The 23,618-nt window shown below is 51.8% G+C and overlaps 1 long non-coding RNA gene across 3 annotated transcripts in view; it reads right to left on the bottom strand.

The window, feature by feature from the left end:
• Positions 1-1,722: 1,722 nt before the first annotated feature.
• Positions 1,723-23,618, bottom strand: part of LOC144737492 (uncharacterized) — a 29,720-nt gene continuing 7,824 nt past the window's right edge. Inside the window, exons 3-4 of one of the 3 annotated variants that reach the window (XR_013589000.1) lie at positions 22,911-23,004; positions 1,723-3,677 (exon numbers count right to left, since the gene is read on the bottom strand). This is a non-coding gene — a long non-coding RNA (uncharacterized LOC144737492). Of the gene's footprint in view, positions 3,678-15,951; positions 23,005-23,618 lie in introns of those variants that run through there. The other 2 variants (XR_013588999.1, XR_013588998.1) reach the window with 2 other exon arrangements.

Below are 23,618 nucleotides of genomic sequence, written 5' to 3'. Positions count from 1 at the left end.
ACATAAAGAGCCCATGCCGTATTTTTTCATAGGAATTTACTCGTGGAAAGGAAATACCAAACGATAGGGAGGGGCTCTTCTAAAAAAATTTGAAGGGGTATTGAGAGCATGGAGGCGAGAAATGGTCGTTGCCTTTGCATCCACCGAAGGTGAACATCAGTGGAGGGATTCAGTTACACTAGCTAGGGGATTTACTTAAAATCACTGATATAATCATTGTAACATATTTCGTAATCTAACTGTAATGTACACGTTATAATTTAATATAATTGTAACGATTAATAGCCTCTAGCGTTACGATTTGTTTCGTGTGGTAGATGTTGTATTATATACTGTATATCAGAGGTGTGGACTCGAGTCATGTGACTTGGACTCGAGTCAGACTCGAGTCATGAATTTGATGACTTGCGACTCGACTTGGACTTGCATAACAATGACTTTGTCCCACCTATGCTGTATATATTCTCTTTGTTTATTTCGATAAAGTCACGTAGGTATAAAATAAAATAAATCACGACGTTTCGGGCGCAACACAAGCGTCCATCATTTGGTGGGAAAGCATGGTCTGCTGCTGAGGCAGAATGTTTTAAGAGGTTTGAAATGTGTGTAGCTCAAGGGTTATAAAGAAGTGGTCGGGGCGAGTGATGTTAAAGTGATAAATTAGCATGTAACTGTAAGATAGGAGAGCGACCTCCTAAACCAGGGCACGGAAGTGGCTAACGCAGCCTCCAGCAGCACGCTCGCGCTCCCCACCTGCGAGCGATGACCTCACCGCGCGCCTGTGCCACGGCTCGGCGTCCACTCTCGCAGCGCGTTCCCCCACGCAGTCGCTGCATACACAAATTACAGACACCACACCGATGCTCCGTATCTATTCGCGGCGCAAATACACACTTCCTTGGGGAATATTTTGCGAGAAGTGCCTTTAGCCGACTACTGCCTAAGTACCCAGTCACTAAAACGTCCAACCACGTATCTCGAAGCTGTTGTGTATAGGCTAGGGTGTGTATAGCCTAAGCGCGACTGAATGGTGTGTGGAGGGAGATTGTCAGTATAATAAAAGAAGTGCCTCCAAGCATTACTGCCTCCGAGTTGAACCACTACACATACACACAGGAATGTGCTTAAACAGAGCAGTGTATATACACACACGCGTGTACATATAGAGCAGTGCTGTTGTGGAGTGACTCATGCAGCCAGCTATGGCTGCAGGGTTCTGGTAGTACGTTGTTTATGCCATTTATTGTCAAAATTCCGTCACAGTTCCTATTATCACTGTTTCATTGCTTTCATGACTTTATTTTGCTGAATTCGAAAAGTGTATTGGTTTAGCCATGTTTGTTTGTTGTAGTACAGAGTTAGACTGATGGCCTTAATCTAAGTTGTCTTGTGGTTGTTGTTGGTTGTTGACTTGCATCCCACTGGGATTTTTGCACACAGCGTTGGTGTACGGTGTTTTGTCTACAATATTTTGCTGTCTTTTCTTGGATTTTCTGTTTGCACTCAGTCACATATTCACTTTAAGATGTTTTTGTTCATATTTTTGTTTTTTGTTTGTTGCGGTTGCGCCCGATTCAAGAGCCGAATGGCTCACAGGGCTATACCTAATAAATGAACTTGAACATACAGACATGCACAGTAGTGTACATACACACACGATTGTAAATACCCGGCAGTGTACGTACACAAGGATTGCGTTCCACAAACACACGCAAGAATGTGCGAATTAACACGATTTTAATACATATTCAAACATACTTGAACGTACACACGAATGCATATACAAACGCGCGTGTAAATTTTTAACACATAGGCTCTCGCGAACAAAATCCATTATACAGCTTTTTTGGGTTAGATCACTTAACAGGCAATGATTAAGGTATGTCACCCAAATAGAACATGCCAATTCGTTAATAGTTTGACATACCGGTGTGTTGGAGAGTAAATCTACAATATTTACAATCTGAGTACGACGTTTCTCCAATAATTACAACTAGCAACATCATGCGACAGCCTGATATGTTGAGAAATCCTGTTTTGTCAGTTAAATGGAGGGATAGATGTGATGGCGTCACTTGTGAGCCCTTCACGAGCGAAGGTCGGAGGGGGCACATTGGGTATCCATCACCAATCGAGGTATTCATATACAATTAAACGTACATTTTTTGCGTGCACATCAAGCATAAACATTTTACATGTACATTATGCATGCACATTATGCATGTACATTGTGTATGCCCATGCTTTTTGTACCTTCTGCCGTTTGCGTGCACTTAAATAGTACCTGTTTTTGTCTGCTCACAGCTATTCCCAATTGGCGAATGGTGACCTGTATAGGCATGTATTTAAAGGGCATATTTTTTGTTGACTCGCTTCCAAGCAGCACTAAGCCTGTAGCTATCCGAAAGGTTAACATTATTTTTATTTCTCTCAATTTCGACAGATTATCTTGCCACAGAACTTCAACATAATCAAAATTATTCGAGTGTACATACACAAATGAGTTTACAGCATTGTACTATGCACAGCAGTGTAGATACACACAGCAGTGTACATACACACCAGGGATAAAGTCTGCTATAGACTGAAAACTGATGGTTGCATTTATTGCAATATGTTGTAATGCTTACAAGCTAAACCATTCAGATGATTATTCTAAGTTCATGACAGCAAATGCAATCATTTTAATTGATCGAATATAACTATACATCCAAGGAAAACCTGAAATCACCAGTATAATGTTATTACTTGGTGAAAATGTGCGAATTAACGCAATTAACGGAATTATGCAGGGAGATATTCCAACGGAAGCGTACAATTATGCAATGAGGCTTAAGTACGACGGCCAGATTAGCTGAGGTATGTTGCTAGATATGCGTATTGTAACTTCTGAAATTAACAATTGAATGCAAAGTTTATGAAAGCCGAGAACAAAATATTTGGATCCTAGCGGGGATTATGAGAAGCATTCCGCAAAAGATGAGGAGAATCTTAACCAGTGTGCTCTAGCAAAGGCAAAAACATTTAACTTGCACATTACTTCACTCTAATTAATAAAACGAATGAATTTCCTACACTAATTGAACATACGGTGCTCCTTGATATGCAATGACAAGTGTATGAAGGGTTGTTAAGCTGTGAGAATGTACCCCCGATTGATGTGCAACTTGGTGCAGCGGGGAAACAACCGTCCCCTTCCTTGCCTGACCACGTGCGGGACTCGCTTAAACGGGTTATGGAGGCGCGAGAGGCCGCCAGATGTGCGACGGCCCGTACGCAGGCAAGGAACGAGAGGTATGCGCGTCGATCGCGAACTGACATGTCTTGGTTGGTGGGCGATATGGCATGGCTCCATTGCCCTCAGGTGCCAGTGGGTAAGTCCCCTAAACTTAACAAGCCTTGGCGGGGACCTGTGAGGCTGGTGGACATTCAGAATCCCCAGAGTGTTCGCATCCAGTACGGCCAACGTCGTTGGTATGTCCATTCGTCGCGGCTCAAGCCCTATATTGACCCGCGTGCTGGCCCTTCATCGCCACTTGTTGACCTGCCGGGGTCTGGCATGCCGAATGTGCCACTTGCCTCGCCAATTGATCCCCAGCGGGGCTGTGTTCTACCCCCCGCAGACGCACAGGTTTTGAAGGACGAAGAGACCCCGGACGTTCCATCTCCAATGGGGCCTGTCCCAGATACAACGGAAACCAAAAATTATTCTTCTCCACGGCAACCAACTCCTGCTGAACAGTCGGCGATGCAACCACGCGCGAGGCGAGGAGAGGGTTTGGCGTCGCATACGCGGTCGAAGTCTCTCCCATTTCGCTAATACTGTTATCCTTGCGGTCTGTCACCCTGGTGTTGCTACGCTACAGGGGTGCCCTAATGTATGTCTGTTGTTTTAATGTTTTAATTTCTCTGCGCGTTGACGCCTACTCCCCCTTACCTTGTTAATGCGTCATGGACGCCCTAAGATGTTATTCAAAGGGATTCAGGCTGTCACTCTTTTCCCAGCCGAGACGGCTGACTTTTTACACGGGGGGGGGGGGGGGGGGATGATGTAATGTGAGGATATATCCGGGTTGCTGATGGATCACACCTCGTTACGATGATTGGCTCTGCCGGTCCTGGCCCATAGCCAATGGGGGGAAAGTCTAGGGGCGTGGCCCTGACGTAATGGGAAGGTGACATCTGTCAGTAGAGGATTGGTTCTGCTGGCTTTAGCCACAGCCAATGGGGGGACGAGTCAGGGGCGCGGTCCTGGGAACGTATGATGGAGTCTAGAAGATTCCATAGAGGTTAACCAGGTTTGGTGGAAAGGTACCACGTGACCCGGGTATTAAAAAGGGGTGGAGACGAACAACACGTGGTCAGATCTGAAACGAACGGAGGGTGAGGCCACGCTGGAGCAGGGTCCAGGCTGCCACGTGGCCGCGCATCTCTCTCTCTATCCCTCTAACGCTGTCTGTCAGCAGCGTGAAGGAGAGTTGTAAAATAAAGACACGACCTTTATTACACACGTACTGATTTTCGAAATCATCTCAATGCACAAAAACCGGCCATCCAGTTCACCATGGAAATGGAGGTTGATATTTTGCTTGGACATGGCCTAAATGGTAAAATAACACACAGCGTTTACAGAAAGCGAATGCACACTGATACCTATCTGAATGCAGATTCACATCATCACCCAGCTCAGAAATCTTCTTATCAAGATGCTCATTCATCGGGCTAAAAGTGTCAGATGGTAAACATGTTAAAGAAGCACTACGACAGAATGGCTATAATAATGCTCAAACTAACAGAGCACTGAATGCCAAATCACGATCGCAAAGCAACACTGCTGAAAGCGATCAAATTTCGATTTAAAGCTTTCGTGACTGCAGGGATTCATCATGGTTTATAGCAATACAGTATATAATTTAATGTTGGGTTTGTCTATGGCAGTATATAGTACGGTATAGACTCATGTGATATAAGAGAATAAAGTTTAACTGGAAGCATATTATATTTTTTGCGACATAGAATTGTAATGTATTACTTACTGTTAGTAGCTCAGCTTATTGGAGAGTATATTTAGTATACTGATGATACTATGTAGTTTATACTTTAGTTGTTTTACGTGGTGGTTTAGTTACTGCAGCTACATACTATTAACATTCCTTCCCTTTATTAATGATACCCCTATCCCCTCCCTTTGATGCTGCTAATCCTGCATAATGCACGGGCATAATGACTTTAAACCACTCGCCAAACCTCCTACGCATTTCACAAGTAGTACTAATCGCATATCTGCATTTCCCATAAATATGCTAAATTCCTCTTGATATGCAAATTATTTTGTCAAGACGCTCTTCGCCCCTCCATCCCAGCTTAAATAGTCGCTCCAAGCCCGGGCGTGCCATTCAGACCCTTCTTCTCGACAGACCTGTTCTCCACCTGAGGACGGCTGCTTGCGTTGTGGCTGAAACGTCGTGAAAATTATTTTATTATGTTTTATTTTTATTATTTTATTATTTCTATTCTACGTAACTTTACCGAAAGAACCAAGAAGAGCGATCAGATTGTTAAAACAATAAAAAAAATTCCATATATCTCAGGAGTAACTGACAAATGAGCCCGTGTTTTGCAAAAGCAAAACATTACGATAAGATTTGGTACAGTACACAAAATTCAAAAACTAGTATCTTGCACTAAAGACGAATTACCTAAATTATCAACAGAAGGTGTATATCGGATTGTTTATGTGGCAGATGCTATATTGGACAGACGGGACGTAACTTCAGCATAAGACTAAAAGAACACCAAAAAAATAATAAATTATCTCAAACAACTGTCAGCAGTGGCAGAACATGCTTGCCAACAAGGACACTCAACTGATTCTGATAGCTTTCGATTTAAAGCTTTCGTGACTGCAGGGATTCATCTTCTTGGTTCTTTCGGTAAAGTCACGTAGAATGGAAATAATAAAATAAAACATAATAATTCTCACGACGTTTCGGCCTAAATGCAAGCAACCGTCCTCAGGTGAAGAACAGGTCTGTCGAGAAGACAGAGTCATTCATTCCATTCTACGTGACTTTACCGAAAGAACCAAGAAGATTTTGATAACGTTGAAGTGTTGTGCAAAACTAATTATTGTAATAAAGGTCGTGGAAGCGACTTCTGGAAACCGGTCTTTATTTGTCTTTCGTTCACAACACTCCTTCACGCTGCTGACAGTCAGCGTGAGAGAAAGAGACACGCGTGGCCACGTGGCAGCCTGGACCCTGCTCCAGCGTGGCCTCACCCTCCGTTCGTTCCAGATCTGACCACGTGTTGTCCGTCTCCACCCCTTTTAATACCTGGGTCACGTGGTACATTTCCACCAATCCTGGTTAACCTCTATGGAATCTTCTAGACTCCATCGTACGTTCCCAGGACCGCGCCCCTGACTCGTCCCCCCATTGGCTGTGGCTAAAGCCTGCAGATCCAATCCTCTACTTACAGATGTCACGTTCTCATTACGTCAGGGCCACGCCCCTAGACTTCCCCCCATTGGCTATGGAACAGGACCGGTAGAGCCAATCATCGTAACGAGGTGTGATCCATCAGCAACCCGGATATATCCTAACATTACATTATTACTGGCAAAGACTAATTAGAGAATCCATTGAAATTGAGAGAAAAAGAAATAACTTTAATCGCTCTGACTACAGGCTTTGTGCGGCCTGGAAGCGTATTATTAAATAATACATATTACAATTCCTTATAGGGGAAACACATTAATTAACCGATTACTACGTAGAATATAAGTACAATATAACACATTACAACTAATTACTAATCTACAACCCATTACTAATCATAGCAATTGACTGATTACCAATCTATTATATAATTACAATACCCCCCCCCCCCCGCCTCAAATCACCACACGTGAAGGAGTTAAATGATGACGTCACCCTGCTGCTCGATTTAAGGCCGGGAGCAAGTGAGGGCTTCACCATTCTGGCGAATTGCCCGATGATGTGGATGTAATTACCAGTGAAACGTCGTACTCAAAAATTGTAAATGTTGTGGATTCACTCGTTAACACACCGGTGGGTTAAGGTGGTGAACTATTTGTCTTTTGTCAACGTGACTTTTTTGCTGATTGGCCGTGTCGGGTGGTGGAGGGTTACGACACATTTAGAAATAACATGATCTAACCCAAAAGCGTTTATTATGACTAATATTGGTCGCCAAAACCTATGTGTTAAACTAACCAAGAATAAGTCTACATTATAGACTCCCAGTACGCTCACTCAGGTTAAGAACCAGGCTACAGTCTACATTATAGACTGCCAGTACACTCACCCAGCTTAATAACCATTACTACAGTCTACACTATAGACTACCAGTACTCACAAAACTTAATAACCAGGCTACAGTCAACATTATAGACTGCCAGTACACTCACTCCGATGAAGAACCAGGCTACAGTTTACATTAATGGTTGTTTTTTATAATTTTTATTTTATCATTTTAATTTGTATTCATTTATTTTTATTCTTATTTTTCTATCGACGTGACTTTACCGAAAGAACCAAATAATATGAACCCCCCCTACCTCCCCTCCTTGGTGCCGGACGATAACACTTTGATGAGCAATGCCTTGGTGGGAGGACCAATTTCAATTGGCCATTCCCCTCATGGCATTTGTAACCAGTGTAATGCGGGCGTAAGCGACCTTCCGGATGTGACGTCACGGGGGGTGGAGTCATGTGACGTGGGGGGAAGGTTCGGGTCCTTAAGCGGGTAAACCGGAAGGGGAAGGCAGTCGGGGTGTGAGCGGAAAAGAGTGAGGCCACGCGGGCGAGTGTGGAGAGGGGGGGCGCCGACGGCCATCGGGAGCCAACCCCGAAGATAAGAGGAAGCTGCGGAGTGGTGTGCAGCTGCAGAGGAGACAGCCAGAAGGGCTGCGTGTTAGAGGCAGCGGTGTGGCTGCCAGGAGGAGCTGCGGAGAGAGAGAGAGAGAGGGCTGCATGTTAGAGGCAGCGGTGTGGCTGCCAGGAGGAGCTGCGGAGAGAGAGAGAGAGACAGCAAGAGGCTGTCAGAGTGCGGAGGGAGAAGAGTTGCAGCGAGTACAGCCAAGGGGAGCTGTGTGAGAGAAACAGCAGCGGAGCTGCTGTTGTGGATCGGGCCGACATTGGAGTCAGCACCGTGGAGAAGCTACAGAGTAAAGACAGCCGTGTGGGTGTACAGCACGAACCGAATAAAGGACACTGAGCCAGACATCGTGGTCCAGTCGTTTATTACACTGGTGTCGGAAGTGCAACGGCATGTCGAAACAAGTGAGGAAGAAAGTTAATCCGGCGCCTGCATCGGCTTCTTCGTCCGACGACGACGAACTCCCTCCAACCACGGATCCTGTTGGGGTGGTGGAGGAGAGCCCGGCTGAGGCGACCACGGGAACGGGAGTGGAGGATGTTGGCGCGGTGGCGGGTCCGTCGACATCATCAGACGCGGATCAACGATGGCAAGCGATGGCGGTACAACTGGAGGCACTTAAGGACGTCCTGGCGCATCTATGCCATCTCGTCGCGCCAGGGACGATGGATGATGCAAGTGGTGCTCCGCGGGCCGCCATGTTGCCAGTCCTGCCGCCGCCATTGCCCACGAGGCAAGAGGCCGCCATTTTGCGCGCTCCGTGGCGCCAAACCGCCATCTTGGCCACGCCGCGGGCCGACGCCATTTTGAATTTGCCATCACAACCACCACCATTGGAAGACGGCGGGAAGAGGAGTCGGAGTCGCCACCTTACAACGGTTAAAGAATTTTCCGTCGGTGGGGACTGGAGCGCGTTCGCCTGCCGCTTCTTGGCGGCGGTACGCACAGCAAGATGGACTGATGCGGAGGCTTTGGAGGTGTTGCCGACTCTCCTGGACGACGAATCTGTCCGATTCTTCCGTTCCATAACGACCGATAAGAAGGCAACTTTATGTGGTGTTTTTCAAGAAATGGCCGATGCTTATGAGCCACCAGATGATGCGCATCGGCGATTCGCTCAACGACAACGAGCACCAGAGGAGTCGCCCGTGGCGTTCAGGGGTGCGGTGCTGGAGCTGGCCATGGCAGCTTATCCTGAGACGCCACAGGACCTGCTCGAGCCTCTCATATTAGGGAAAATGTTGGAGCTGTCTCGGGATCTAGGGATCCCCATGCCTGTGTGTGGGCATGAGAAGCTAACTTCCCGGACGGCTGCTAAGTGTCTCGATGCGCAATTCAACCTCCGTCGCTGGAAACAAGTGACGGCGTGGACGGGGGGGCCCGTCAAAGAAGAGGATGCGCTGGGGTGGAACCCTGCGCAGGCTGTCTATGTTCCGGATGACCGGGGCCCTCAACAACTGACGGCCGCCTCCGCTCCATGGACGGGACGCGGCGGGCCGAGACCGCGCGCGGCGCTACCAGAACGGGCCGTCAGGAGGCGAGGCCTGCGCTTCGGCGCAACGAGGCCGAATGTTTCCGCTGCGGGCGTAGGGGCCACTACGCCAGAGACTGCTGGGCCCGCTTCCCGGCTCCGCCGCAGCAGGAGGCCTCGGCACCGGTCAAGTCGGCTAAAGATCCTCCCAAACAGGCATGTCGGCACGCACCAGACACTCGGCAAGGCTTTCCACCTCACCCACCACCTGTGTTGCGCGATCCTATTGTTGTTGTTAAAGAAAGGCCATCGACGGGGCCTTGTCATTCAGTTACGCAGTGGCGCAAATTGGCACGGAGAGTTGTCGCGGCCGCTACGGGTTCGTCCACTGTACCGGGGTCCATACAAGGTGTGGACGTGCGCATTTTGGTCGACTCGGGGGCGTCTGCGACTATTATATCGGATGTCATTTTCCATCTGTTGGGCATTCCGCCGGGGGCTGTGCGTCCGGTTTATGGGTCGTGCGTCGCTGCGAACGGGGGTAGCATGGGTATCGTGGGTCAGGTGGATGCTAAGATATCTATTGGGGATGTGTCGGCCTCGGGTGTTGTGTTGATATCGAGATCTTTGGCGGTTCCTTGTTTGTTAGGCACCGATTTTTTGGCTAAGATGCCCATTTTGATCAAAATCAATGAGAATTGTATTGAACTGCCGGGGGGCCGTCAAATCTCGTTTCTGCCGTCGCCCTGGGGGCGACCTGCTTCGGCCGTACAAGTGCAGGCGCTGTCCGTCGCATCTGTGGACATCCCACCTGGTACACAGATGCTTATACCCTTGCGGTATCGGAAGCCCCTGCCTGATCGGCTAGGAGCAGTAGGGGTCTTGTTGTCACCGTCCGCCACGATAACAACCGGGTTGGCGTTAGTGGGGGCACAGACCATCGTCCGGCCGGATCAATTACCGTTTTTACAGGTGCTTAATGCGGGGGGAGAAAACGTCCGTGTCCCGGCCGGTACGGTTGTGGCACATGCCACTACGGCGTTTGCGACCCATGATTGTCCACATAGCCGGGGAGTTGTTGCTGGGGTTTCCGAGCCAAGGAGTTCGGATGATCGTTGGGTTGCTCATTTATGTGACGAAAATTCTTCCCTGTCCATGGAGCAACGTGGTGCGCTGCGTAAATTGTTGTTGACATATTCCGATGTGTTCAGCTCCGATGATTTGGATTTGGGCCGCACTTCGTTGCTTTACCATCACATTGAGACGGGCGATGCTGCCCCTATTCGATTAAATTCGCATCGGATGAGTCCTGCGGAGCGAGAACACGTACGGGGGGCAGTGGAAGACATGTTGGCTGCGGACATTATATCGCCATCTAACAGCCCATGGGGCGCTCCAGTCGTCTTGGTTAAGAAGAAGGATGGCAAATTGCGATTTTGTGTTGATTTCCGCAAATTGAATAAGATATCGGTGGCAGATGCGTACCCCCTGCCGCGTATGGATGACTCCCTCGACGCATTGTCGGGGGCTAAGTTCTTTTCCACACTGGACCTCTCTTCGGGATTTTGGCAGCTTCCCCTTGACGAGTCCTCACGGGAGAAAACCGCATTCCGTACGCCGCAGGGGTTATTTCAATTCAACTGTCTCCCGATGGGATTGAATGCGGCCCCTGCTACATTTCAAAGATTGATGGAGCTCGTTTTGACGGGGTTGCAGTGGGAGACATGTCTTATATATTTGGACGATATCATTGTCTTCAGCCGCACATTCGATGAACATTTGACGCGGCTGGAGACAGTGTTCACGAGGATGCGTTCTGCCAAATTGAAATTCAAACCAAAGAAATGTCACCTACTGCAACGGTCCGTCCGCTATTTGGGGCACATTGTGAGCGCTGAGGGAGTGTCCACGGATCCGGAAAAGACGGCGTGCGTCCGGGATTGGCCGACTCCGGCCACCGTGGGGGATGTTCGGCGGTTTTTGGGATTTGCCTCGTATTACCGAAGATTTGTGCCGGGGTCTGTTGCTGCTGACTCTCCCCTGCCTGCGTCCATTGATCTTGCTAGAGCGCCTGTCGTACCTGTTCCAGACAGGCCGGCCGTGACATTGCGGGGGACGAGGGGCCCTGCTCGGAGGACGCCTGCCAGGTCTGCGGGACCTTCGAGCCCTGCAGCCCTTCCGACCCAGCTGCGGGCACGGTCACAGGACAAGCCCAAGACTAACTCTTTAGAGACACGGGACGGCGGTGGACTTCCAGCTGCGACAGGGGGATTACCCCCTGTCATTCCTCGACTTTCATCGCGTTCCCGTTCTGCGAGTGGGCCGCCGACCGTCCGGGACGGGCCGGCGACCCGCACACGTTCCAAATCGCTTACGTTTCGTTGATTGTTGTTGTCTTGTTATTTTTTTCTTACAGTTGTATTTATTGCATGCTTTTTGTACGTTCGTTGATGTTAATTGCGTTGTTGTTGTTGTTCTTGCTGTTACATTGTATGCTTAGTGTCCTTTAGGGGGGGAAGCTCGGTTCGCCGCATTACGATTTGCTATTGGTCAGCCGAGGTCGGCTGGGATTTTTCTACGGGGGAGGGTGGTGTAATGCGGGCGTAAGCGACCTTCCGGATGTGACGTCACGGGGGGTGGAGTCATGTGACGTGGGGGGAAGGTTCGGGTCCTTAAGCGGGTAAACCGGAAGGGGAAGGCAGTCGGGGTGTGAGCGGAAAAGAGTGAGGCCACGCGGGCGAGTGTGGAGAGGGGGGGCGCCGACGGCCATCGGGAGCCAACCCCGAAGATAAGAGGAAGCTGCGGAGTGGTGTGCAGCTGCAGAGGAGACAGCCAGAAGGGCTGCGTGTTAGAGGCAGCGGTGTGGCTGCCAGGAGGAGCTGCGGAGAGAGAGAGAGAGAGGGCTGCATGTTAGAGGCAGCGGTGTGGCTGCCAGGAGGAGCTGCGGAGAGAGAGAGAGAGACAGCAAGAGGCTGTCAGAGTGCGGAGGGAGAAGAGTTGCAGCGAGTACAGCCAAGGGGAGCTGTGTGAGAGAAACAGCAGCGGAGCTGCTGTTGTGGATCGGGCCGACATTGGAGTCAGCACCGTGGAGAAGCTACAGAGTAAAGACAGCCGTGTGGGTGTACAGCACGAACCGAATAAAGGACACTGAGCCAGACATCGTGGTCCAGTCGTTTATTACACCAGCACAGTGGCCAAAGGGGGCTCTGGATGGGTGTGAGGGGCTGGTAACTCCTCCACTGTCAACCTAAGCACCGGTTTTAATTGGTAGACGACTGCGGAATCTTTGCAACTATTTCACGTGGCCCTGTCCAGGATGAAGAACTTTTTGCATGTTTCTTCCTTTTGTAGTTAAGGTATAACACCTGGTTTCACATTAATGGCCGAAGCTCCTCCCACCATTGCACATGTGGTGCATCCATTTGGTCAGCCTTAGTTCATCCCTGGTTTTGGCTGTGGAGACATCCTTTCACCTGATGTCATAACCCGTATCATACGCTCTTCCTCCAGGTCATCCAAAAATGTATGTGAACACAGACCCACTTAATTTCCCCCGTGTGATGTTTGTCAACTCATGAACATTGACCTCTAGATGTGGTGTTTCTGTAACCATGTTTTAATTGGTTTGACCTATTGAATCTAGTTAGCCGAGATCGAGTTCCCACTCACAATCAACACAGTGGTGGTTCAATACTTAAACATGGTCTTCCATAATTCTATTATTGTCAAATTTCACATGCTTAACCCAGACTGTCATAAGTGATTATGAAAAAGGACATGCAAATGATGCATATTCAAAACCTGCTGTTGGAATGTAACAATATATCCTATTATTAGAACACGTTCCTTCGGAGTGGGCAGGTAGGAACTTGGTTGGACAGCGCATTCGTGCACGACAGACAAATAATCCCTGGTGGGCAGTGTGGAACCTGTTGTTCCTACCTGTATGTATAAAAGATAACTTGACTTTAGGTAGCCAGGCAGACAGCCCCCTTAACTATCGCCCCCCCCCCCTCCCTTAGGCCCCTCTCCTGACCCCCTTTCCCTTAGGCCCCTCCCCTGATCACCCACCCCCCATATCCTCAGGCTCCTCCCCTGACCCCCCTTCCCTTAGGCCCCTCCCCTAACCCCCCCTTCTGTTAGGCCCCTCCCCTGAGCACCCCCCCCCCCCATATCCTTAGGCCCCTCCCCTGACCCTCCCTCCCTCAGGCCCCTCCGCTGACCCCCCCCTCAGGCCCCTCCCCTTAACCCCCCCCCCCTCAGGCCCCTCTCCTGACTCCCCCCTTCCTTAGGCCCCTCCCCTCTCCGTACCCGGCAGTAGGTCTCCACCAATCAAAGAGCTGTTTACCTGACTCCCCCCTTACTTAGGCCCCTCCCCTGACCCTCCTCCCTTAGGCACCTCCCCTCTCCGTACCCGGCAGTAGGTCTCCACCAATCAAAGAGCTGTTTGTAAGGTCTCCACCAATCAAAGAGCTGTGTGTATTATATATTTATTTATGCACGACAGACAGTCAGACAGACAGCCAAATAATCCCTGGTGGGCAGTGTGGAACATTGTTCCTCCCTGTAATACCATGTAGTACCACAATGTTTAAGATTATTCATGTGGTGGTTGTCTTTTTGAACCTTTCAATTTTCCAAACACCAGGCTTTGTTAATTCAGACAGTCAAAACGGCAAGGGACATTTTTTACTTTGCCCTCTGGTAGGTTGAAACAAGGTGCATTCTTGTCTTTTTGCCCTCGGGTGGGCAGGGGTTTATGTTTTGCTATGGGTCCTCTCTTTCGCAGCCTGTTCTGCTGTCCTTTGGAGGTGCTGATGCCAGACCCCGTCCAGAACTTTCTCTCGTAAATTTCTCAGAAATTTCCCTGGATAACTCCTTGTCCGTGTGTAGAGGTGTTACGGAGGGCAAACAAACACACTGGGCGTGGTTATGCCCGTACGCCGAGAGGTGCTTACATCCACGTCCGCACCGTTTAGTCTGGGGGGCTAACACGGCGCTGGGATCCCCCACGGCCCCACCCCTCAGTGGGGGAGTTGCTATATAAGGTGGTGAGCCAGAGGGCTCGGGGTTCAGTGTTCAGCCTTGACCAGCGAAGCAAGAAGACCGGCTATATAGGCCCTGGGACTCCCCTGGATCGCTGTCCTTCTCAGGACCGACCAGGGCAAGCCAGTGGCGTGGCCCCAAGAGCCCAGAGCCGATGCTCTTGTAAGAGCCGGTCTGGGGACTCAGGGTGCCGTAATCCCAGCTTAACCAGAGCTGGGTTAGCTAGCCTCCCCTAGCCCTGTAGTGGAGGACCTAGGAGTAGGCTAGCGTGACATAGTTGTGCGATCCCCCAGTTAGACGGGTGAAGGGGCCGATACCCCTTCGAGTGTTGTACATCAGCCTGTTATGTACATTGTGGTTAATAAATAAGTGTGCCTCCAACTACGTCGTCCAAATCTCCTGGAACCTACTACACGTGCAAGGGTTATTTACTCTTTGACCTGCCATTAAGGTGTCCCCACTCTACTACATGAATTGGGTCAATTCCTGGGAGGAAAAATAGACTACGGCTTCACAAGACTAATCTCAGCTCGGATTCTTTTCACGCCCATCTGATCAAAACATCTAGTATTGTTTTCTACTTCGCTTTGTCATCTGGTTTTCAAATGTCAGTATGCAGGGAACTGTAGTCTACAACGAGCTATATTCAAAATAGACAATATCACACTTAATATAATTTTTTGGTAAAATGCATATATATGTAATAAGTGGCTCCGACACGGCAGAACTTTATTTATTAAAGGTTCTTCACAACCACGACTCCTCTCGTTACGCGGATGCCGTCGTTCCTTTTTTGGCGTGACTACGCTGCCCCGTGCCACGTGGCGCTCACCCCGCTCTCCAGCGCACCGCTGGCTGGCGGCACACTGGGAAGCGGCTGAGTGACTGGAGGTCAAGCCGCCAAGTGGCTGGTGGAGATGGCGGGGCAACAGCGACGGGGAGCTCCTCTTCGATCTTCAACCACCGACCCCGAACCTTCCGCTACCCCTTGCTTATAGTCCCTTTTCCGAGGTTAAGTCCCGCCTCTGGCCACGCCCCTCTAGAAACCTTCAAGAATGTTCCAGAGGCTTTTATGCTAGCTCCGCCCATTTAACCTTTCCCCCAGATAGAACCCCACCACTGATAAGGCATGGACTGTCTGACAGTATATAAAGTGTAACCCCTCAATTATGCAGGCGATGGCGCTCGCTTATTAGATACTAGCGGTAAGTACCCGGCGTTGCCCGGGCGAAAAAGGCAGACACACACGTGCACTTACACACAGACATCGACCCACACACGTAGAAACACATGAACTTAAACGCACGCACACACACACACACACATATGGTTAAACCCAGGATGGATCGTTAGTAGGCCAGCCAAAATGTTTATAACCAGCGAAGATGTTCCATTAGGGGGGTGCACGTTTCGCAAGCGTAAAAGGGAGGGAATTACCGTGGCCGAGAAGACCTAGAGCTTCATGCGGAGCAAGAGACCAGGTAGCTTCCACACAGCATAACGCAACCGATGAAAAGATAATGGCGCCCGACTGATTTGCAGTGAGACCTCTGCCGTTAAACCGGAGCCGGTCATGAGCACACTGGCCAGGTGTAGTAACGCTCACGACTCGTTCACACCGGAGTTGGAGGCACACTTGTTTATTTAACACCAACGTTGTGACATACACATTTGAGGGGGTATCGGCCCCCTCACCCGTCTATCTGAGGACACACCTCTCTAGCTAACCCTAGCCTGCCTCTGAGTCCTCCACTAATGGGCTAGGGGAGGCTATCTTGGCCCGACACTGGTCAGTCGGGCCCGGTACCCAGAGTCCAGACCAGCACTGGCTCTGGCTCTGGTACCACGCCACTGGCTCGAGCCTGCGCGGTCCTGATAAGGACGGCGTACCAGGGGGAGTCCAGGGCTCTATCTCAGACGTCTTCCGCCTCCTCTTCTTTAGCTAAACATCACTCCCGAGCCCTTCGATACATTCCCCTTTTATACCCAACCCCTCCCTGAGGGGTGGGGCCCCGGGGGATCATAACGACCGAATCGACCCCCCAGGGTGTCTGGCGCGGACGTCGCAGAGGGCACCTGCTTGTGCACACATGTAGCCCCGCCTACTGTGTTTGTTTACCATAGGCTGCCATGCATAACGGGCTCTCTCTCTAACACCCCTACATCACTCCCCCCCGCATAGCATGCAGCCGTCCCGGCTGCCAACATACAAAAATTTGACAATAAAGGTGCCTTCACCCCCTGACCGCGCGTGTGCCTCACTATTTTTGAACAATAACAGGAACCAGAACAAGAACGCAACAACAAGATGAGAAACAACCCGACGCACCCCCCCCCCGAATAAATACGAATTCCGTAAAAAAAAACAGCCTATATACAATCAGCAGGGAACCCACCACGCACACACAACACACGGTGAACCCAACATACGTACATCCGAGGAGCGGGGAACACACCACCCACACAACACCCAATAAACACAACAGCTATGTACACATTTTCCGGCCTCACAACAGTTTGCGCATTTTAGCGCGCGTCCTTGCAGCGGGCCCCTCGCACGGGGTAACCCCGCGTGGCGGACCATCAGGTGGCGACTGTCCGTCTTGGGGTGAGCATTCATCCGACTCCGCGTGACCCTCGGTATCCGCAGGAGGGGTGATCGGGCGTGAGCCCGTCACTCCCGATGCTCCTGAAGGTGGCACAGCCGGCAAGGCATTAGGTGAGAGCGACGGAGACGGACCCAGCGAGTCGGCCGACCCCCCACACGTTTGGCCACGCGCGTGTGAAGTGGGATTGTGTACCGCTGCGAAGGGTTTCAACCTAGAGGGGTGCACGAACCATCTCCGCTTCCCCCACTTTATGCGCACGCACTGCGGACGTAACACCTCCACCACTTCCACAGGGCCCCGCCACGGCCGCACCAGTTTAGAGGAGGTTGCCAGTGGCACCTGGGGGCAGTGCAACCATGCCTTGTCCCCCGGCTTCCACTGCAGTATGTGCGCTCGACTCAATCTGAGGCGCTCATTCGCCTTCTGACGGAGGTCAGAGTTTTGCATTGCAGCATCCCGTGCCTCGGTCAATTTGTCCAGATTAAATTTAACATGGTCAGCCAGATTAGTTTTTGCCTGCGGCACGGGGATCCGCAACTGGGCACGAACAGGCGGGTCTGGTTCTCGGCCGTACATGAGGTAAAAGGGAGAAAACCCCGTAGCTGCATGGGGTGCCATCCGGTACGCCGCCAAGACCCCCTGAATTTGTAGGTCCCAATCCGTTTGCGAGTCCGAAACTTGTTGTGATAACATGGACGAGATGGTGCGATGCAAACGTTCGACCATCCCGTCAGTTTGTGGGTGATATGGGGAGGTCCGAATTTTCTTTGTGCCCAGGAGATCGCAGACTTGTCTGAGTAGTTTACCGGAAAAATTTCTGCCCTGGTCGGTCAGCAACCTCTCCGGAGCACCTTTGTCCAGGACATAACCCTGAACAAAGGCCTCCACGATGGCTGCTGCCGACTGGTTGGCCAGAGGCCAGGCCATAGGCCAGCGTGTAAAATACTCGACACCAGTCAACAAATATCTATTCCCCCTGGGGGTGGCGGGGAATGGTCCCAAAATGTCCAGAGCGACCAGCTCGTTTATCCTGGACACTTTGATCGATTGCAAAGGCGGGTTAGACTCCCGTGCCGGCGGTTTGCGTTGTGCACATTGAGGGCATGATCCCAACAAATCCCCAACATCCCTCGTCATGCCAGGCCAATAAAAATCAAGTTGCAACAAGGCGAGAGTCTTTTGGGTCCCCAGGTGTAGGAGGCGCTCATGAGCGGCCCATACCACCCTACCCCGCAACCCAGTAGGGACCACCAGCCGATGTCGGCGTGACTTCCCGTCCCAATGCATCAGCAGACCTTGGCACATTTCCCATGCGTCGGAACCACCTCTTTTTCCCCCCGCCGCACCGCCAACGCGACGTCGCCACCCGAGGAGGGAGACATCCTCCATCTGGAGGCGCCCCCATTCAATGACGGGCAACCCCAACAGGGAATCTTTGCCCTGTTGTTCGATCGAATTAGGAACCACTGCATCGTCGTCGTTGGCGGCCGCCAAGACAGGTAGCGATGTGTCCCCTGGAGGCCTGCAACGTCCAGACCCCAGGAGGCATGCACACTCGGAGGCGGTTGGCAAGCGTGACAGAGCGTCCGCGTTGGTGTGGCGAACGCCCTTACGGTATGTGGTTTGGAAATCGTAATCCTGGAGGACCTCCAACCATCGGGACAATTGTCCCGATGGCTGTTGAACCCTCAGGGCGTACTGCAGTGCCGCATGATCTGTGCGGACGGTGAAACGCCGACCGTACAGATATGGGCGATACTGTTGGATGAAATGGACAATTGCCAACAGTTCCCTACGGGTGACACAATATCGTTGCTCCGCTGGAGACAACACCCGACTGCCGTACGCAACCACATGTTCCACGCCGTCAACCACCTGGGAGAGCACGCCCCCAATACCCGTGTTGCTCGCATCGGTGTCGAGCAAGAACGGTTTTGAAAAATCAGGGTAAATCAGGGGAGGAGCGTTTACCAAAGCATCCCGAAGGGAGCAAAAAGCAGCCTCCTCCTCCTGACCCCAGCAAAACCGAACCCCTTTAGATGTTAAAGCATGTAGGGGTTTGGCGATAGTCGCAAAATTAGCGACGAAGCGTCTATAATACGACGCAAACCCAATAAAACTCCTAACCTCTCCCACTGAGGTGGGAGTCGGCCAGGAGCTTACACACTGCGTTTTGGCGGGATCGGTAGAAATACCTGAGCGCCCCACGATGTGCCCCAAATAACGCACCGACTCGCGTAACAAATGGCATTTTTGGGGCTTAAATTTCAAATTAGCAGCCCGCATCTTTAGGAAAACCGCCCGCAACCTCTGGAGATGTTCCTCAAAAGTTTTGCCAAAGACAATGACGTCATCCAAATAAATCAGGCACGACTCCCATTGCAATCCAGCCAAAACCAATTCCATCAACCGCTGGAAAGTTGCCGGCGCTGAGTGTAAGCCCATCGGCAACCGGTTGAATTGAAACAGGCCGTGCGGAGTACGGAAAGCAGTTTTAGGCTTTGAATCATCGTCCAGAGGAAGCTGCCAGAATCCCGAAAGTAAGTCCAATGTGGAGAAGAATCGCGCTCCCGCCAAGGCGTCAAGCGATTCGTCCATCCGTGGGAGCGGGTATGCGTCGGCAACCGTAATTTTATTAAGGCGCCGAAAGTCAACGCAAAACCGCAACGAACCGTCCTGCTTCTTAACCAGGACGATCGGCGCTCCCCAAGGGCTGTTGGAGGGAGAAATTATGTCGGCGGCTAGCATGTCATCAACAGCCGATTTGACATGGTCCTTTTCGGCGGGACTCAACCGAAAAGGATTTAGGCGTATTGGCGCGCTGTCACCCGTATCAATATGGTGACGCAGCAGATGAGTGCAGCCCAAATCGTATTTATCCCGACTGAAAACGTCGGAAAATTCCCTCAGTAGTGTCTTAAGACGTTGGCGCTCTAAATTTGACAGGTCCGTCGATCCCGCGCAAAGCGCCTCGAGCCACCCTTCATCGCTGTCTGAATGTGGTCGCGGTGCAGGGGCAGCGCCGACATGACTCGCGACGGGTTCCTCACAGGGCACCGGCGTTGCGTGAGCAAGCACGGTCCCCTGTGGGACCACCACCGTCTGCGAGCCCACATTGAGGACCGCGATGAAGGGTTCTCCATCCCCTCTCACTATGGTCTGGGCCGGGAGTAAATTAGGTCCACTGACCCCGGCCCTAGACGGTCCCAGCAAAACCCCTTGAGCCCCAATGCCCTTAGCGAAGGGCCGCCGAAGTCTCAAAGGAATTAACATTTGCGCCCCCGGAGGAACGCGCACCGTTCTATCTACGAACGCCGGCACCGTCGCGAACGCCGTCCGGCTCGTAGCGGGGGATGGCAAAAACGCCATGCGTCGGCCCGATGGGAGCTCAATGCATCCCTGGTCGATTAATATCCTAATCGGCATTTTGGCCAGGAAATCCGTCCCCAGCAGGCACGGAACCGCCAGCGAGGAGGAAACAAAAATCGGCCCAGATAATTTAATATCCCCGACACAAATTTGGGCTCGAATTTGTCCGATGATGCCAAGTGAACCCCCGTTAGCAGCAAAGAATGGCACGTTAACAGGCATCAAAGGACGGCTTTGGGCAGGGAGAATGTTATAAATCAACTCCGAAATAATGGTCGCCGATGCTCCTGTATCGACCAGGATGCGCACCTCGACCCCATCGATGTGACCCACAACGGCCGACGACCCTGACGACGCGGCTACAACCCGATGGGCCAACACGGACCACTGGCTGGGTTCAATCTGAGTACCCAGAGCGGTGCGTGTTGGTGCCATGGTACGCGATATTGGCCCCCCCTTCGCTGCGGTGTTTAAGTGTGCGACGGGCGTGTGCGTGGGCCAAACGTGAGGGGTGCCGCGACTCGCCGGATTATGATGGTGGAGCTTGTGACGAGGGCCGGCGTCCCGTTGAGGTGTCGTCCTGCGCTGCCCAGGAGAGCGGCACCCCGAGGCGACGTGGCCCCGGATGCCGCAGTTGTAACAGCGTGGAAGCGCTGGTGACGACGATGGATGTTGTAGACGGCTTGAACCGGCCCGGTCCTCCCGTACTCCCGCTCCATGCTGCCGTTGATGGTCGATGGCGCAAACCTCTTCCGCCGGGAGGGTGTCTGCAGCGACGGCACGCCCGCTCGCCGCCTTGCTGGCCTTCCGTCGTTGAGAGGACAGGTTTGCGTGGAGAAGACGGGCCGCTTGGAGGGAGCACATCTCTGCATCGTCCTGTGCGACAATGACGATGTCTAAGTCGTCCGCCAGCAAAAGTATCTTCTCTGTCACCATGGCGTCGACACCCTCGTCATCCATTCGTGGAAAGGCCTCCTTCGCCAGTGCCAGGAGGCTTGTGCGGTACGCCAGGGGCGACTCCTTCGTCCCCCGCTGGCGATCGTAAAAGAGTTGGCGACAGTCCGATGGTGGACCATATACCGCCGACAGCACCTGCATTGCCTTCCGCAGCGTGGAGCGCCTCTCCTTCGAAGCCGATGTTAGAGTGGCGAGGGCGTCGCTGTCGAGAAGTGCTGGCAGCGCGCGGAGAGCCTCGGCGTCTGTCCACTGTGCCATCTCCTGGTGAGCGAGGAAGCGCCGCTGGAAGCCGCCCCAGTCGCCATCCTCGCCCACAAATTCCTTGAGTGGAGGTAGCCGCTGATGTAAGGCAGCGGCTGCAGAGGAAGAACGCACTCCCTCGTCCGCCTCACTCAACTCAGCGTCGGCACGAACCAGCGATGGCATCGCCGGTCGCACCCGTGGTGACGTTCCGCCCGTTGGTGGTGACGCGGCAGGTACTGTACTCCCGCCGTTGGACGCGATGCTTAGAGCGGCCACGCCCTCAACAGCAGCTGCAGCGATGGCGGGAGTTTCAAAATGTTGCTCCGTGGAAATGGCGGGAAGGCGCTGTGATCGTCGGCTGCCGTTGCCCCGTGGCGGTCCCGCAGCCCCCAGCTGCGTGATGGTGTCGAGCATGGCGGCTGCGGCGTACAGCAGCTCGGTCAGCTTCGCGTGCGCCTCCCTCAGCCCCTCCATCGACGGCTCCCCTTCCTCCAGCTGCTGTGGCGTGGATGCGCCCAGCCCCGGCTGGTCGATGGCATCTTCAGCCGTCTCGGGCCCTCCGACTGCAGTGGTGTCTTCTGCCTCTGGTACCCCGACTCGAGTCGTCCGGCGTGTATCCATGTTCGTACTTTGTTTCACTTCTGACGCCAGATGTAGTAACGCTCACGACTCGTTCACACCGGAGTTGGAGGCACACTTGTTTATTTAACACCAACGTTGTGACATACACATTTGAGGGGGTATCGGCCCCCTCACCCGTCTATCTGAGGACACACCTCTCTAGCTAACCCTAGCCTGCCTCTGAGTCCTCCACTAATGGGCTAGGGGAGGCTATCTTGGCCCGACACTGGTCAGTCGGGCCCGGTACCCAGAGTCCAGACCAGCACTGGCTCTGGCTCTGGTACCACGCCACTGGCTCGAGCCTGCGCGGTCCTGATAAGGACGGCGTACCAGGGGGAGTCCAGGGCTCTATCTCAGACGTCTTCCGCCTCCTCTTCTTTAGCTAAACATCACTCCCGAGCCCTTCGATACATTCCCCTTTTATACCCAACCCCTCCCTGAGGGGTGGGGCCCCGGGGGATCATAACGACCGAATCGACCCCCCAGGGTGTCTGGCGCGGACGTCGCAGAGGGCACCTGCTTGTGCACACATGTAGCCCCGCCTACTGTGTTTGTTTACCATAGGCTGCCATGCATAACGGGCTCTCTCTCTAACACCCCTACACAGGTATGGAAATGTCTCCAATGTCTCCACAACTGCCGCATCACCAACTGTGAGTAGTGGGGGTGGATTGTCCGATGGTACAAAATACCCAGGCAGGTGCTTAGTTTTGGTGGGGCTAATGGTAAGGCCCCACCTCTTAGTGGCAAGCTCCAGGTTCAGCAGCAGTGCCTCCAACTCCTCCCCTGAGTGAAAAGCAATCACCAGAGCATCAGCATACATAGTGAGAAAAAAAATATTTAATTCCCTGCTGATTTTGTGCGTTTGCCCACTGACAAAGAAATGATAAGTCTATAATTTTAATGGTAGGTTTATTTGAACAGTGAGAGACAGAATAACAACAAAATCCAGAAAAACGCATGTCAAAAATGTTATAAATTGATTTGCATTTTAATGAGGGAAATAAGTATTTAACCCCTCTCAATCAGAAAGATTTCTGGCTCCCAGGTGTCTTTTATACAGGTAACAAGCTGAGATTATGAGCACACTCTTAAAGGGAGTGCTCCTAATCTCAGCTTGCTACCTGTATAAAAGACACCTGTTCACAGAAGCAAGCAATCAATCAGATTCCAAACTCTCCACCATGGCCAAGACCAAAGAGCTCTCCAAGGATGTCAGGGACAAGATTGTAGACCTACACAAGACTGGAATGGGCTACAAGACCATCGCCAAGCAGCTTGGTGAGAAGGTGACAACAGTTGGTGCGATTATTCGCAAATGTAAGAAAAACAAAAGAACTGTCAATCTCCCTCAGCCTGGGGCTCCATGCAAGATCTCGCCTCGTGGAGTTGCAATGATC

The sequence above is a fragment of the Lampetra planeri genome, chromosome 70 (assembly GCF_965212315.1).
Source record: "Lampetra planeri chromosome 70, kcLamPlan1.2.h2, whole genome shotgun sequence".
NCBI lineage: Eukaryota > Metazoa > Chordata > Hyperoartia > Petromyzontiformes > Petromyzontidae > Lampetra > Lampetra planeri.
Note: the sequence above shows the minus strand (reverse complement) of the source record. Positions and strands in the feature narration are given on the sequence as shown.